The sequence below is a fragment of the Pyrus communis genome, chromosome 2, assembly GCF_041283825.1.
Source record: "Pyrus communis isolate YQ-2024b chromosome 2, ASM4128382v1, whole genome shotgun sequence".
Taxonomy (NCBI): Eukaryota; Viridiplantae; Streptophyta; class Magnoliopsida; order Rosales; family Rosaceae; genus Pyrus; species Pyrus communis.
Genome location: NC_142566.1, coordinates 12,027,696 through 12,043,853, shown reverse-complemented (window position 1 = coordinate 12,043,853; position 16,158 = coordinate 12,027,696). Strand labels below are relative to the sequence as shown.

The window sequence follows — 16,158 nt, the reverse complement described above, 5'->3', positions numbered from 1 at the left end:
TTGCATTCACAATTTAAGAAATCACAACTGGAATTAATCAATTCATATTGCAAATATAATCATGGTTTCAAAGTCTCCCCTAGCTAAAACAAGTTTAGCTCCTCATGTTTACAACAAAACAAAGAGAATATAAATTAAACATTGAAAACAAAGATAGAATACACCTAGAAACACTCCAGGTGGCTCCTCCTTCCTTCCTTGCTGCCAACAATGGGGATTTGTGTGAATTTAGGCTCTTGAGGTGTGGTGGTGGTGTGGTGTGAATTTGTGGTAGAGGGTGGTGGTTTTTGAGTGTTGTGGCATCAAATATTTATAGGGTGAAGGGGAGGCACGAATTTGGGCTGAAAAAGAGAGGAATTAGGACTTCAAATCACCAAAGAACAAGGATACTTTCAATTAGATTCCAAGGAGGACAACGAATGGTCCTTGTGGCAAATTCTAGAACTTCTAGAAGGGTTACATGTGGCATAAACTTAATGCACGAAAATAGGGCTTCTAGAACTTGAAATAGGTGTTTAAATGTGTAACTAATCCCCTCTAATTAGCTAGATTTAAGTCCTAACCTGATTTGGATAGGGTAAGATAGGATAATGTTAGAGTTAGGAAAGGATAAGGTTGGTTAGGATAGGATAAGATAAGGTTGGATAAGGTTCCTTATTTCTTGCTATTTCCTTATCTTCTTTGCATTTGGACTTCTTTCTCCAGATTTGTAGCCTTTCCTAGCATCTCTTGACTTCAATTTCGTCCATCCACATTGCTCCATAGTTAAGCTATCCAATCCATGCCCAAAACTGCTCCAAATAGCCTCAAAATGCACTTTCTTGCTCCTTTTGCCATTAAGACCTAAAAACATACGAAAATACCTTAAAAGACTAAAATAGATAGTAATTAACTCGCTAAATGAAAGGAAACAACATAACTAAGTAGCATAATTATGCTCCTATCAAATTCCCCCACACTTAGCTTTTGCTAGTCCTCGAGCAAAACGAAATAAACAAAACAAACAAAACACAATCTAGACCTTCCAACATGTACCTCAGGGATTTCCAATGAACATAACACATTAAAGAACACCACATACATAGATTTTAGTTATCCCTACCCTCGAGCATATACTTAATCATAGTTACCACTCACTAGCTCGCATTTAATCAATTAAAACATGATTTTGAATGTAGTAACATGCCTTAGAGAATTCCCTCAATTCCTCACTAGATATACTCTCTATTTTCACACAGATTTTCTGACTACACTCCCTACACTAGGTATATGTGAGAAGATTGATGTAAATATGTAAACTAATACTCACATATGTATAATCAAAGAAGGCACTTTCTGGAATTATTAACATGTATATGATCTCATGAATGGAATGCCACTACTTAGACGCGAGAACCAAGGATACCATATGCTCAAACCAATTTTAAACTCCACATATTGAAACACATAACAATCAAGATCGAAGTCTAAGGGTTGTAACGGGGCTAGGGTATTGGCTAACAAAGAAAGGTAAGGATAAACAAAAGTTCTTAAAGCAATAGTAAGCAAAGTAATGAAATAAACACTTAGAATTCACTTTTGAATGCAGAAATCAACTTTGAACACCAAGGGAAACTTCACACAAAACTCAGGGTCAAATTCAAACTTTTGGACCCTTTCTTCAACAATCAACACTTGTGAGTTCATTCTCACTTATTTTCAACTCCTTTTTCTTTCTTTTCCTTCTTTTTCACGTTTTTTTTTGGTTTTTTTTTTTCCGTGCCCTATTCTTTTCTTTGGCACATAAATCATCCATCCCCCTAGATTCCCACGAAAATCCTTCCTCCACACTTGTTTTTCTGCAAATTGTAGAACAAAAGGAATTCCCTCTAAGTCATGCTTTACTATACTTTAAGAACATGGGTATGGATAGTCCTATTCTAGGCTAGGTAAGGATAATATGGTTAACAAAGAAAATTAGGCTAACTAAGGCTCAAAGGTTAACATACAATACATATGCAAAGGGTAAGGCTTTTTGGCTCTCGTTTTAACTAAACAACTTCATCTTGTTTTATGTTTAGCACTCAATTTTATGCTTTGAATGAAATGGGCATGAGTTCTAGTATTTGGAACTATAGTGATAAAACGCATTCTAAGTAGCAACCAAGCAAAGAATAATGAGATCATGCAACGACTTCGAAAACAAGAACATCAAGATTAATAACTCTCCAAAGAATGTTTAGGCTCAAGTCTCTCAGGGTTGTAGCGTTAGTTTGAGTTTCTTGATAGGAGCATATTTAGGCGACTTACTTAGCTTGTTTTCGTGCATCTATGTTGTTAATTCATAATTGTTTTAGTAGTTTAAGCCATTTTCGTGTGTTTTTAGGTTCATATGGCTAAGGAAGCAAAAAGATGCATTTTGGAGCATTTTGGAGCAAAATTGGGCTTGGAATGGATAGCATATGCTTGGAGCCAAAGTGTTGGACGAATTTGAAAGCCTTGTATGCACTTTGGACATAAAACAAAGGGCCTAGCCCAATCAAACAATCCTTGGAGCCATGCAAAACCTCTAGCCCAATCAACAACCCTTAGCCACATGCATTCACATGCATCACAACCCCAAAACCATCAAGAAACACCATTCACACACACATGCACTTACTCCTTCATCATTACACCACCTTCTCCATCTTTATTCCACATGCATTCATCATAATTCACCCTAGCTACCACCATTCACACACACATGCACTTATTCTTTCATCATTGCACCACCATTCACACACACATGCACTTACTCTTTCATCATTGCACCACCATTCACACACACATGCACTTACTCTTTCATCATTGCACCACCAATTCAACACATGCATTCACACACCAACAACCTAGCTCTTTTTCCATCATTATTTCATCCACATGCACTCTCAATCATAACAACCACATTCACTCTTAAACAATCACCCACATATTCTCCCATTCCCCCTATAAAAACCCATGCATTCATACACAAAAATCACATCTCATTTTCATGCACAACACACCACAAACACATCCAATCTTCCCTTATAATCCAAACACCACTCCTCATCCATTTCCATAATTCCCCAATCCATTCAACACACCAACAACATCCCTTAGACCTTGTTCTACGACGAAGAGGAAGATAAGAGGGCCTAAACGTTCATACAATTCAAGTTTGAGTTGTTGGAATGTTTAGGTGTTTCTTTGATTCTCTTTGTTTTGTACCATGAGGAACTTCCTCTTTCGACATCAGTTTTGCTTCAAGGGTTCTTTCTTCTTAATCCTATGTTCACTCATGTTATATATTTTTATGTCAAACCTTTTGTAAACATGAAGTGTAACTAATCTCTCTCTAGGGATTCGATGTAGCCTTGCAAGAGTGCCATGTAGTTAATTCAGAATTCTCATTTAATCTATCTATTTCTTGTTTCATTCTCCGATTTAATTGTGACTTAGTGTGTTGATTTTAATGCTTGATCATCATTTGAATTAACCACAGGTTGTTTAGCCAAGATTAAAGCACACATCATGCATAATCTTGGTAGATATGTGAATGAATGAAGGGAATGTTTTGCAAACATCCTGCCGAGTGTTCCCTTTGGTTTTGTGAAAGTTTCTTGTGCACTACATAGTCTTGATTAGGAACCAAAGTTGCACATCACAATTAGGCTCATGATTAGAGACATTTGATCAAATCCACACATCATATGGCTGATCATATCTAAGTGAAACAAACCCAAGAAATAAGTAGAGGGATGAGTATAATCTGACTTAACAAGCATGGACTTGGCTTTGCAATGGTGAAATCGAATCTCTAGCTTCATCTCCATTTGTGCTATCTCTTTTTATTAGCTGTTGATTCATTCATTTTGTGTTTACTTCATTTCCTTATGCTTTAATTTACAATCTGTCATTTAGTTTAATCAAAACCTAAATCCCCCTTTACCTTATTGTTCAATTTAGTTAGAAATCAATTTAGTTTATGCTTTAAAGCATTTTGAGTCTTTGGTTTGTCTTAGTGTTTTAAAGTTTAGTTTTGCATTCTTTGAGTCTAGTATAGTGTTTTAGATTGTGTTTTTAGCGTTTTTGAGTCAAATCCAAGTGATTAACAATCCCTCCTAATCCCCGGTCCAGAACGATCCCTACTTATACTTATTCTACAATTGATAAAAAGAGGGTTTAATTTGTGTGCGTATAATTCTCGCATCATTTCTTCCTTCAAGCATGTTACAAAAACTAATTTTTTTTTTTCCTTTGTGATTACATGTGAATTCGTAAATGTCAACTACAACTAAGCATAAACCAAAGAGCATATCAAACTTCCATCCATGTTTGTAACTTTCTTCAACAGTCATGCAATTAAAAACCAAATCCTCATCATTGTGTTGGAAGGCATCCTAAGACACAAACAAACAAAAACGACTCTAGAAACAACTCTTTTTGGGTTTTTAAAGCACTCTTTTTCGATTTTTTCAAATTTTCGGATTTTTTGTTCAAGACACATAAAAACACTTCAAAATACACTAAAAACACTTAAAAACAGTGAAAAACAACTTTAGAAATGATGGGTGATAAAATCCCACGAATTTGCATGAAAACACTTTGTTTACCCCCCCACACTTAACCCAAACATTGTCCTCAATGTTTTAAGCATAGACTCACAAACAAACAACTAAATAACACAACTAACAAACACGACAAACATGGCAAAATAAAAGCAATAAAGAGTAGGGTTTAGGAACGCAAATCTGGTTATGGAGTCGGAGATTCCTAGGTCTTCTTTATTTAAATGCATGGGTTGCCTCCCAAGAAGCGCTTGCTTTAACGTCTTCGAGCCGAACGATACCTCTCTTTAAACATCATTGGAGCCCACGGCATGGAATTGATCTTTGAATGGAAGGTGATACTTGAAATGATTCGGTAATGGTTTAAATTCAAGGCTGGGTGCCTGAATCATCAATAACTTGTTAGTATAAAACGAAATTGAAATTGGAGGAGGTGGTGTACCTATGCCCTCCAACAAGAACTCAAGGATAAACACATCTTCTTTGAATGTTTCAGGAACTTTGCACTAGGACAAATTTGGTGTGAGGATTGTTCCTTGTCCTCTGTCATAAAATTCAACATCTTTGGGATTGTTTGTCTCAAGAACGTCCTCTTTGATGAATTCTTGATATTCCCTACTTTGCACCTTTGAAAGGGCTTCCAAGATGTCTTTTTCACTTTCTTCTTCCTTAGAAATCATGAACCTGCAAGAAATAGGGACATTGCGTGGAATGGGGTTAGAAATAATTAAATTTGGAACAACCTTACCTGAATTGGATGGCATAGGAGCAATAGGTGCTTGCGGCAAAGGTGTTTCCACCCTTGCCGTGGGTTGGGTGTGTTCCTCTTCCTCAAATTGTAATCTTTCATCTTCCGTGTAATTTGATTTTGATGGTTTAGGGTCTGCTCCAACCTCCTTGCCACTTCTCAAGTTGATTTCCTTGGCAGTTTCAAATCCTCCCTTCGCATTTACAATTGTTGAACTAGGGAGTTTGCCTTGGTCACGAAATTGTCCTACGAACTCCGCTATCTGCCCAATTTGCTTTTCCAAGTGGTCCAACCTTTTGTTTTGATTTTCTTGCCCCTAAGACAAATTGGTAAGTAACTTAATAAGCATATCATTATACAAAGACGTACCTGAATTTGTTTGGGCAGGTTGTATATGAGGTTGTGGTGGCTGCATAGGGCTTGAATAGAACTCCTCATATGGCTGCCAATATCCTTCTTGTTGAACTTGTTGAGATTCCCACCACATAGAGTTTGAATGATCACTCCAATTTGAATTGTACATGTTGGAAAACAAATTGTTCCCTGATTGATTATGATCTTGATAGCCCCAAGTACAAACATTCTCCTAACCTCTTTGTGGACATTGATTTGCTTGATATTCTTGCATAGAAGAAGCACTAAATGTAGGGACACTTTGCATTGTGGACCCTTCGGCATACTGTGACAACTGAGAAGTAAGATTCGCTATTTGAGCTTGAAGATTAGCAATTGCCATGTCTTGCTTCTCTAGTACCTGAAATCAAAGAAATAAAACTAAATCAAATATCAAAAGAAAAATAAACAAACAAACAAAGGGATTAGCAATTTTACTAATCCCCGGCAACGGCGCCAAAAATTTGATGTGATATATAATAGCACACAAATTAAACCCTCTTTTTGACAATTGTAGTATAGATATAAGTAGGGATCGTTCTAGGCCGGGGATTATGAGGGATTGCTAATCTACTCTAAACTGACTCAAAAACATAAAACTAAACTTAAAAACACTTAAATAAACTCAAAAGACTCTTAACTAAACTTATATGACTCAAAACAACACAAAACATTCAAAAAGACTTAAACTAGACTCTAGGACTCAATTTGGACGAAAATAGAATTGGTTTTGATTCAAAATACTCAAAAACACACAATAGCTCAGATTCTAACCTAATTGACACTTAAAACAAATGGGGGTTTTGGTTTTGACGAATTTGAATTAAAACAAAACAGAAACTAAACTTAGACAAAGTTATGAACGAATTTGGGTATATGGATGGGTGATTAGCTAGGTAGAGGGTCCTTCTCCACACCTGACACACTTGCTAGGTAGAAACTAAACATCCAGTTGCTTTTTCGATAAACCATGAACCTCAACACCCCAGATTAACTGTGACATCACTAATTAACTGTGACATCAAACGATTAAGTAAATTGCATTCACAATTTATGAAATCACAACTGGAATTAATCCATTCATATTGCAAATATAATCATGGTTTCAAAGTCTCCCCTAGCTAAAACAAGTTTAGCTCCTCATGTTTACAACAAAACAAAGAGAATATAAATTAAACATTGAAAACAAAGATAGAATACACCTAGAAACACTCCAGGTGGCTCCTCCTTCCTTCCTTGCTGCCAACAATGGGGATTTGTGTGAATTTATGCTCTTGAGGTGTGGTGGATGGTGTGGTGTGAATTTGTGGTAGAGGGTGGTGGTTTTTGAGTGTTGTGGCATCAAATATTTATAGGGTGAAGGGGAGGCACGAATTTGGGCTGAAAAAGAGAGGAATTAGGACTTCAAATCACCAAAGAACAAGGATACTTTCAATTAGATTCCAAGGAGGACAACGAATGGTCCTTGTGGCAAATTCTAGAACTTCTAGAAGGGTTACATGTGGCATAAACTTAATGGACGAAAATAGGGCTTCTAGAACTTGAAATAGGTGTTTAAATGTGTAACTAATCCCCTCTAATTAGCTAGATTTAAGTCCTAACCTGATTTGGATAGGGTAAGATAAGATAATGTTAGAGTTAGGAAAGGATAAGGTTGGTTAGGATAGGATAAGATAAGGTTGGATAAGGTTCCTTATTTCTTGCTATTTCCTTATCTTCTTTGCATTTGGACTTCTTTCTCCAGATTTGTAGCCTTTCCTAGCATCTCTTGACTTCAATTTCGTCCATCCACATTGCTCTATTGTTAAGCTATCCAATCCATGCCCAAAACTGCTCCAAATAGCCTCAAAATGCACTTTCTTGCTCCTTTTGCCATTAAGACCTAAAAACATACGAAAATACCTTAAAAGACTAGAATAGATAGTAATTAACTCGCTAAATGAAAGGAAACAACATAACTAAGTAGCCTAAATATGCTCCTATCATTACCCTTCTTTGCCGCAGCCACTCCACCCTTCCAGCCACCATTCCCAACCTCCATACACCTTCCCACCTCCTTGCCACACCACCATATCCCCATAAATCCATTCCCAACCCAGAAAATCATCCAAACTCACCCTAAAACCCTCTCTGTCGCAGCAAGACGAAGAAGAAAGAGGAGCTTGAAACGTGCAGAAATTCAAAGTGGATTCATTGGGCGTTCTAGGTGTAATCAATCTTTTGTTCTTTATGTTTAATTTCAATTTTGTTTCTCTTTCTGTGAACATGAGAGGCTAAATCCCTAGTTAACTAGGGGGTGATTCAAAACCATGTTTATGCTTGCAATATAAATTGATTACCTTTGGTTGGAATTTAATGAGTTGTGGATTCAATTCGTTTAACTGCTTGATTGATAACTTATTTGTGTATGTTTATTGAGAGTGCACGCTTAGTTTTCATGCATGAATATGACGCTAGAATATAAGTGAGTTTCACCTAATAGTTACAAACTTATATTCACAAGTAGTGGAGGTCGCTTATAAACGATCGCGTTAAATGAATTCTTGGCACTAGTTTCATGCTCAGCATAGTAACGAATGCCTCATCAACACTTATAGTTTTCATGTTGCTTAATGATCTTTGATTGTATCTTTATTGTGCTTTTCACGTAAAGGACTTTTGGAGAATGTTTTGAATTGTGTATGCGCTGTCCCATCCAATTCATTAACTTAAGGAGAACTTGAAGGTTAATTTAAGCGAACCTAATTAACCCGGGGTGTTGAGTTTCATAATTCATTGAAAGACCAATTGAAAATCATCTTGTATGCAAGTGTGACATGTGTGGAGGGGAACCTTCTAGATAGCATTCCATCCATATTTTCATCAAATTCATCTTTACAATTTGTTTTAATTACAATCTGTGCATTTTATTTAATTTCGTCACAAACTAAATCCCCCTTTAGTTTAGTGTCCAATTTAGTTAGAAAGTGTCTTAGTTTGTGTTTCTAAGTGTTTTGATTCAATTTATCACCCAATTTCGTCCAAATTAGTGTAAGAGCTCAAAACTACCCAGATTGTGTTTTTAAGGCAGTTTTGAGTGTTTTGGTGCTGTTTTGAGTCTTTTGGTTTGTTTTAGTGTTTTAAGTGTTTAGTTTTGCATTCTTTGAGTCTAGGTTAGTGTTTTAACCTTTGTTTTACGTTTTTGAGTCAGTTTTCAAGTGATTTAGCAATCCCTCCTAATCCCCGGTTTAGAACGATCCCTACTTATACATATACTACAATTGTCAAAAGAGGGTTTTAATTTGTGTGCTTATATATTTCGCATCACTTATCTAACCCTAAAAGGGTGCCACACCCTTCCCCCTTTTATTTCTTCTAGAAAACCCAAAATCAGCCAAAAAACACCTAGTTTCTAGAAGGCCCAATTTTGGACGAATTTCCTAAACCTTTTTTCCCTTTGGATTCTGATTTATTAGGCCTCATTCCTTGTGGATTTGGGTTATATAAATCCTTTTATGAAACGAATTGGGCCAAACCCTCTCCTAAGTGGATTTAACTCACTTGTGCTAAACCCTAGGGCCCTAATCCAATAAATCTGCTAAGTGTAACCCTAATCTAATTAACCCTAGGACTATATAAACATATTTTCAGCCACAAATTCGGAAGACCCCTTATGCTATACAGAAAACACCTTGCCGCAACACCCTAGCCTCCATTCTTCATCCTTCATCCACTCCATACACCTCCATACATAACCTGCCGCACCCTACCACCATAATCAGCCATTATTCATCCTTCTAAACAAGAACACACCATTCACAACCCCCAAAACCACCACCCACACCAAGTGCCGCAGCAAGGAAGAAGGAGGAAAGCCCTTAGACGTGCATGCCATTCGACTTGGAGTTGCTGGACATTCTAGGTGTAATCTTTCTTGTGTTTTCAATGTTTAATTTCAAGAATTTTTGCTTTGCGAGTATGAGGAACTAATCCCCTTTTGGCTAGGGGGAATTTCGAAACCATGGCTATATTTGCATTATGATTTGATTAGTTTCAGTTGTGATTTTATGAATGGTGAATTCAATTTACTTATCTATTTGAATTAAGACTTGTTTATGTATATGAATTGAGAGTGCACACTTAATTTGCATGCATAAATCTGATGCTAGGGTATAAGGAAACTTCACCTAATCGTTGGGAACTTATATTCATGAGTAGTTAAGATTGTTGGTCACAATCATGTTAAGTAAATTCTTGGCATAAGTATCATGCGCTTTCATAGTTACGAATGCCTCGTCAACACTTATGATTTCCATAGAATCTAATGATCTTTGATTGTTTTCTATTATGCGCTTTCATATAGAGAACTTTTGAGGAATAATTTGATTGCAATGCGCTAATTCCATTCAATTCAATGACCTAAGGGAAATCTGAGAGTTAATTTAAGCGTACCTAATTAACTTGGGGTGTTGAGGTTCATGATTCATTGAATAAGCAACTGGAGATTGTTTTGTATGCAAGTATGCCATGTGTGGAGAAAAACCTCCTAGCTAGCCCATCATCCACTTAATTCAATCAATTTCGTCCAAATCTGCCAGTTTAAAGTTTTGTTTTGTTTATTTTATTTTCGTCCAAAATCAAATCCCCATTTATTTTAGAGTGTCTAATTAGTTAGAATATGTTTTAGATTGTGTTTTCAAGTGTTTTGAGTCAAGTTAGAGTCAAATTTCGTCCAAATTTGTGTTTAGAGTCAAATCTGCCCAGTTTGTGTTTTTTAGGCAGTTTTGAGTGTTTTTAGCTTATTTTGAGTCTTGTGAACTTGTTTTGAGTATTTTTAAGTGAGTTAAGTGTTTTAAAGGTTAGTTTTAATTATTTGAGTCAGTTTAGAGTGTTTAGCAAGCCTTCCTAATCCCTGGTGTAAGAACGATCCCTACTTATTTATATGCTACAATTGTCAAAAGAGGGTTAATTTGTGTGTTAAGTTAATTGTCACATCAAATTTTGGCGCCGTTGCCGGGGATTAGCAACTTTGCTAATCCCTTGTTATTTCATTTTAGTTATTTTCGTGTGTTATTTGTTTGTTATTAGTTTTAGTTTCTGACTTGTTTGTTTCCTTGTTTTAGGCACTAGTTTATGACTCGGAGTTCTCAACCGGTTCATTCGCATATCTTAGACTTTGACGACGATTTTGAGCGAGCCTTGAGAAGAAATAAGAATCAACAAGAGCCTCAACCACCTCAACCTGCACCTGAGCTTGAAGAGGACGAAACACAAGTGGGAGAGGAGGCCACGCCAAGGGTTTTTGAGGAAGAACAAGTTATGGCAGCCGACAACCGAACAATCAAGGAGCTTTCCGCTTCGGGATTGAATAATGCCATGCCTCTATGCATTCAATATCCTAGGGCAGCCCCCGACAAGACTGACGAGTTCGAACTCAAGTCTAGTTTATTGCACCATATTCCTAAGTTCCATGGGTTGTCCATGGAAGATCCTAGTAAACACTTGAAGGAGTTCGAGGTTGTTTGCTCAAGTATGACCCCGGTGAATGTTGATGGGAGCATTTTGAAGATGAAGGCTTTTCCCTTTTCTCTTTTGGAAAAGGCTAAAGATTGGTTGTATGAACTAGCCCCCGGAACTGTCACATCATGGGAGAGTATGAAAAGGGCGTTTTTGGAGAAGTTTTTCCCAACTTCTCGAGTCATTCTTTTACGTAAAAGAATTAGTGGCATTCAACAAAATCAAGGTGAATCATTTCCAACTTATTATGAACGTTTTAAAACCCTTGTTGCTTCATGTCCACAACACCAAATGAAGGAGGAGCTTCTTCTTCAATATTTCTACGAAGGGCTTCTACCAATTGAACTTTAAATGCTAGACGCCTCAGCGGGTGGAGCTTTAGTGGACAAAACACCTATGGCCGCCAAGACTCTCATTGCCAACCGAGCTTTGAATGCTCAACAATACAAAGGCGTTGGCCAAAGAGATACCCCACGGCAACAAGTGAATGAGGTAAGTGCAATTTCTGCAATTCAATCTCAATTAGCTAATCTCACTATGCTTGTGTCTCAGGTTGTTGAAGGATCCAAAATGCAAGGTGTGGCCATATGTGGAGTGTGCTCTATGCAAGGACATCTCAATGATCAATGTCCTCAATTGATACAAAATGGAGGATGGGAGAGTGCCCATGCTGTGGGGTACCAAAGTCCAAATCAACCAAAGAGTAATCCTTTCTTTAACACATACAATCCCGGTTGGAGAGATCATCCAAATTTCAATTGGAGGGAGCCACAACAACCCCAACAACAAAGCACATTTAGGCAGCAACCTCCGGGATTCTACCAAAGGCCGTATGCACCCACACCACCCCAAGCACAACCTACACAACCTAAATCAGGTTCGTCCAAAGATAATGATCAAAATTTTCAATTACTAACTTCTATGGCGCAGGGAATGCAAAATAGGGACAGAAAGGTTGATGAATTAGAAAAGCAAGTAGGGCAGATTGCGGAGTTCATGGGCCAATTCAGAGAGCAAGGCAAGTTGCCTAGCTCAACCACCATCAATCCAAAAGGAGGTTTTGAAACCGCTAAGGCTATCACCTTGAGAAGTGGCAACCAAGTTGGAACGGCCTCACAACCCTCTAAATCAGCCCCAACGGAGGACGAAAAGTTGCAATTGGAGGAAGAGGAGGGGCAAGAGCAAGCCATGGCAAGGGTAGCACCAACCATGCCGCAGCCACCCAAACAACCCCATTCGGCTTCCAAGGGTAAGGAGGTTCTAAATTCGATTATTTCTAATGTTATTCCTCCAAATGCACCCTTTCCTCGTAGGTTTATGCAATCTAAGACAGAGGAGGATGAAAAAGACATCCTAGAGACATTTAGGAAGGTGCATGTCAATATCCCGCTCCTTGATGCAATAAAGCAAATTCCGAAGTATGCTAAGTTTTTGAAGAAGATTTGTACAACAAGGAAACGGATTCGGGAGAAAGAGGTGGTACATGTAAGTGAGAATGTCTCTGCAATGTTGCAAAGAAAGCTGCCACCTAAATGCAAAGATCCAGGTAGTTTCACTATCCCTTGTGTAATTGGTAATACAAGGTTTGAACATGCTATGCTAGATTTAGGTGCATCAATTAATGTTATGCCATATTCTGTTTATGCATCTATGAATCTAGGAGAGCTTAAAAATGATGGTGTTATTATTCAATTAGCTGATCGATCTAATGCATACCCAAAAGGAGTTTTGGAAGATGTTTTGGTGCAGGTAGACCACTTGATTTTTCCTGCAGATTTCTATGTGCTTGACATGGAGGATTCAACCCACTCTCCACCATCACCACTCTTACTTGGACGACCTTTCATGAAAACAGCCCACACCAAGATTGACGTGGCCAAGGGAGCCTTAACTATGGCATTTGGTGGTGTTATGATTAACTTTAAAGTTTTTGAATCCATTAAGAATCCTAATGATGTTCGTTCTTGTTTTGCCATTGGTATAATTAAAAATATAGGGCAGGAATGTTTAGCACCAATCAAGAAGGATGCATCTAGAACCACCATCGAGGAAGGAATTGGAGTGGAGCACAAGGAGCACGCCACTACCCTAAAAACACCCAATTTGGCCGTGCGTAGTGATAAAATTAGCGAGATGGTGGCTGCCCTAGGGGCATTGCCACAACAGCCTAGTAAGTCTCCAATCCCAATTCCAATTCCCATTTCAACTAATAGGTTGTTACCTTCTTTGGTGCAGGTACCCAGTCGATTCCAAGGTGGTGGGAGCATTTACATGGACTTTAGGAACCAAAACACCACAATCAGGGAGGATCACTATCCCCTTCCATTCATAGAGCCATACAATCAGAATTTCGAGGGGCATGTTGTGGATGATGTACCCTTCCATGTCGTGGGTACTAGTGAAGGTTAGCATGGCATATTCGTCCGGCTGGAAGACGTTAAAGCAAGCGCTTCTTGGGAGGCAACCCATGCATTCAACAAGGAGAAGATGGAACTTCCACTCCAAACCCAGATTTGCGTTTCTAAACCCTCTCTTTGCTGCTTTATTTTATCATGCTTAGTTGTTTGTTATTTGTTTGCTTTTGTGTGAGTCTTTATGTGAAACATTGAGGACAATGTTTGATTTAAGTGTGGTGGGGGGGGGGGGGTAAACAAGTGTTTTTATGCAAAATTCGTGGGATTCTATCACCTATCACTTCTAAAGTTGTTTCTCACTGTTTTTAAGTGTTTTTAGTGCATTTTAAGCTGTTTTGGTGTGTTTTGAAGTAAAAATCCGAAAATTTGAAAAAAAAAATCGAAAAAAGTGTTTGAAAAACCCAAAAAGAGTTGTTTTTTAAGAGTTGTTTTTTAAGAGTCGTTTTTGTTTTTGTGTTTGTTTGTGTCTTAGGGTACCTTCCAACACAATGATGAGGATTTGGTTTTTAACGCATGACTGTTAAAGAGAGTTACAAACAATGATGGAAGTTTGATTTGCTCTTTGGTTTATGCTTGGTTGTAGTTATAGTTTACGAATTCACATGTAATCATAAAGGATAAAATCAGTTTTGTAACATGCTTGAAGGAAGGAACTCAAACAAACGCTACATCCCTGAAAGACTTGAGCCAAAACGTTTATTTGGAGAGTTATTAATCTGTACATTCTTGTTTTCTAAAGTCGTTGCATGATCTCATTATTCTTTGCTTGGTTGCTACTTAGAATGCGTTTCATCACTATAGTTCCAAATACTAGAACTCATACCCGTTTTATTCAAAGCATGAAATTGATTAGCATAACAAATAATAAGATGAAGTTGTGTAGTAGTCACCACCATAGCCAAATAGCCGAATCCACCCTTGTCATTTGTATTGTAGGTTTAAACCCCTTTGAGCCTTATTTAGCCTATTTGCTTGTTAACCACATCATCCTTACCTAGCCTAGAATAGGACTTTCCATACCCTTGTTCTTAAAGCATAGTGGAGTGTAACTTAGAAGGAATTCCTATTGAGTGACATTTATGCAGAAAACAAGTGTGGGGGAAGGGATTTGTGAGTGTGTGTGTGCCAAAGTCTTAAAAGAGGCACGAGAAAAAGAAAAGAAAAAACGAAGAAAAAAAAATTGTGAAAAAGAAGAAAAAGAAGAAGAAAAGAAAGAAAAGGACTGAAAATAAGTGAGAATGAACTCACAAGTGTGATTGTTGAATAAAGGGTCCAAAAAGTTTGAATATGGCCCTAAGTGTTGTGTGACTTCCCCTTGGGTGTTCAAAGTTGACTTCTGCGTTCTAAAGGGAATTCTAAGTGCCTAATTCAATACTTTGCTCACTATTGTTTCAAGAATGTTTGTTTATCCTTCACCTTTCTTTGTTAGCCAATACCTTTGCCCCGTTACAACCTTTAGACTTCTATCTTGATTGTTATGTGTTTCAATATGTGGAGTTTAAAATTGGTTTGAGCATATGGTATCCCTGGTTCTCGCGTCTAAGTAGTAGCATTCCATTCATGAGATCATATACATGTCATTGTCATAATTCCAGAAAATGCTTTCCTTGTTATAACATATGTGAGTGTTCGTCTACATGTTTACATCAATCTTCTCACATATACCTAGTGTAGGGAGTGTAGTCAGAAAATCTGTATGAAAATTGAGAGTACATCTAGTAAGGAATTGAGAGAATTCTCTAAAGCATGTTACTACATTCAAAATGTTGTTTTAATTGATTAAATGCGAGCTAGTGAATGGTGACTATGATTAAGTATGCTCGAGGGTAAGGATTGCTTAAATCTATGTGAGTGGTGATCTTTGACATGTTATGTTTCATTGGAAATCCCTGAGGGGAACGTTGGAAGGTTTAGATTATATGTTTTGTTTCTTTTATTTGTTTGTTTTGCTCGAGGACTAGCAAAAGCTAAGTGTGGGGGAATTTGATAGGAGCATATTTAGGCGACTTAGCTAGCTTATTCTTGTGCATTTGTGCTATTATTTCCTAGTTAATGTCGTATTATAACTCATTTTCGTGTGTTTGTAGGTCCAAAGGGTTAAAGTACCAAGAAAGTGCATTTTGATGCATTTTGGAGCAGTTTTGGGCACTATGTGGATAGCTTGCATATGGGCCTACATGGATGGACGAATTTGGGGTTCAAGAGGCTAGAAATATGATAAGATGAAGAAATTAAACTCAAGACAAGGTGGATAAGGAATCAGCTCAAAAGAGGAAACATTATCCAAAACCTTATCTAACCTTATCCAACCGTATCCTATCTTATCCTAACCTAATCTTGTTCAACCTTAATCCTAGCTGCAAGTGGACCTAAAAAGCCTAATTTCTAGAAGCCTTATCTAACCCTAAAAGGGTGCCACACCCTTCCCCCTTTTATTTCTTCTAGAAAACCCAAAATCAGCCAAAAAACACCTAGTTTCTAGAAGGCCCAATTTTGGACGAATTTCCTAAACCTTTTTCCCTTTGGATTCTGATTT

At 37.6% G+C, this 16,158-nt stretch overlaps 1 long non-coding RNA gene and 1 pseudogene across 1 annotated transcript in view; both read left to right on the top strand.

Moving 5' to 3' along the window:
* LOC148698572 (uncharacterized) overlaps window positions 1-16,158 on the top strand; it is a 140,272-nt gene that overhangs the window by 90,388 nt on the left and 33,726 nt on the right. The window lies entirely within an intron of this gene.
* On the top strand, window positions 10,825-13,617 carry LOC148698574 (uncharacterized; annotated as a pseudogene).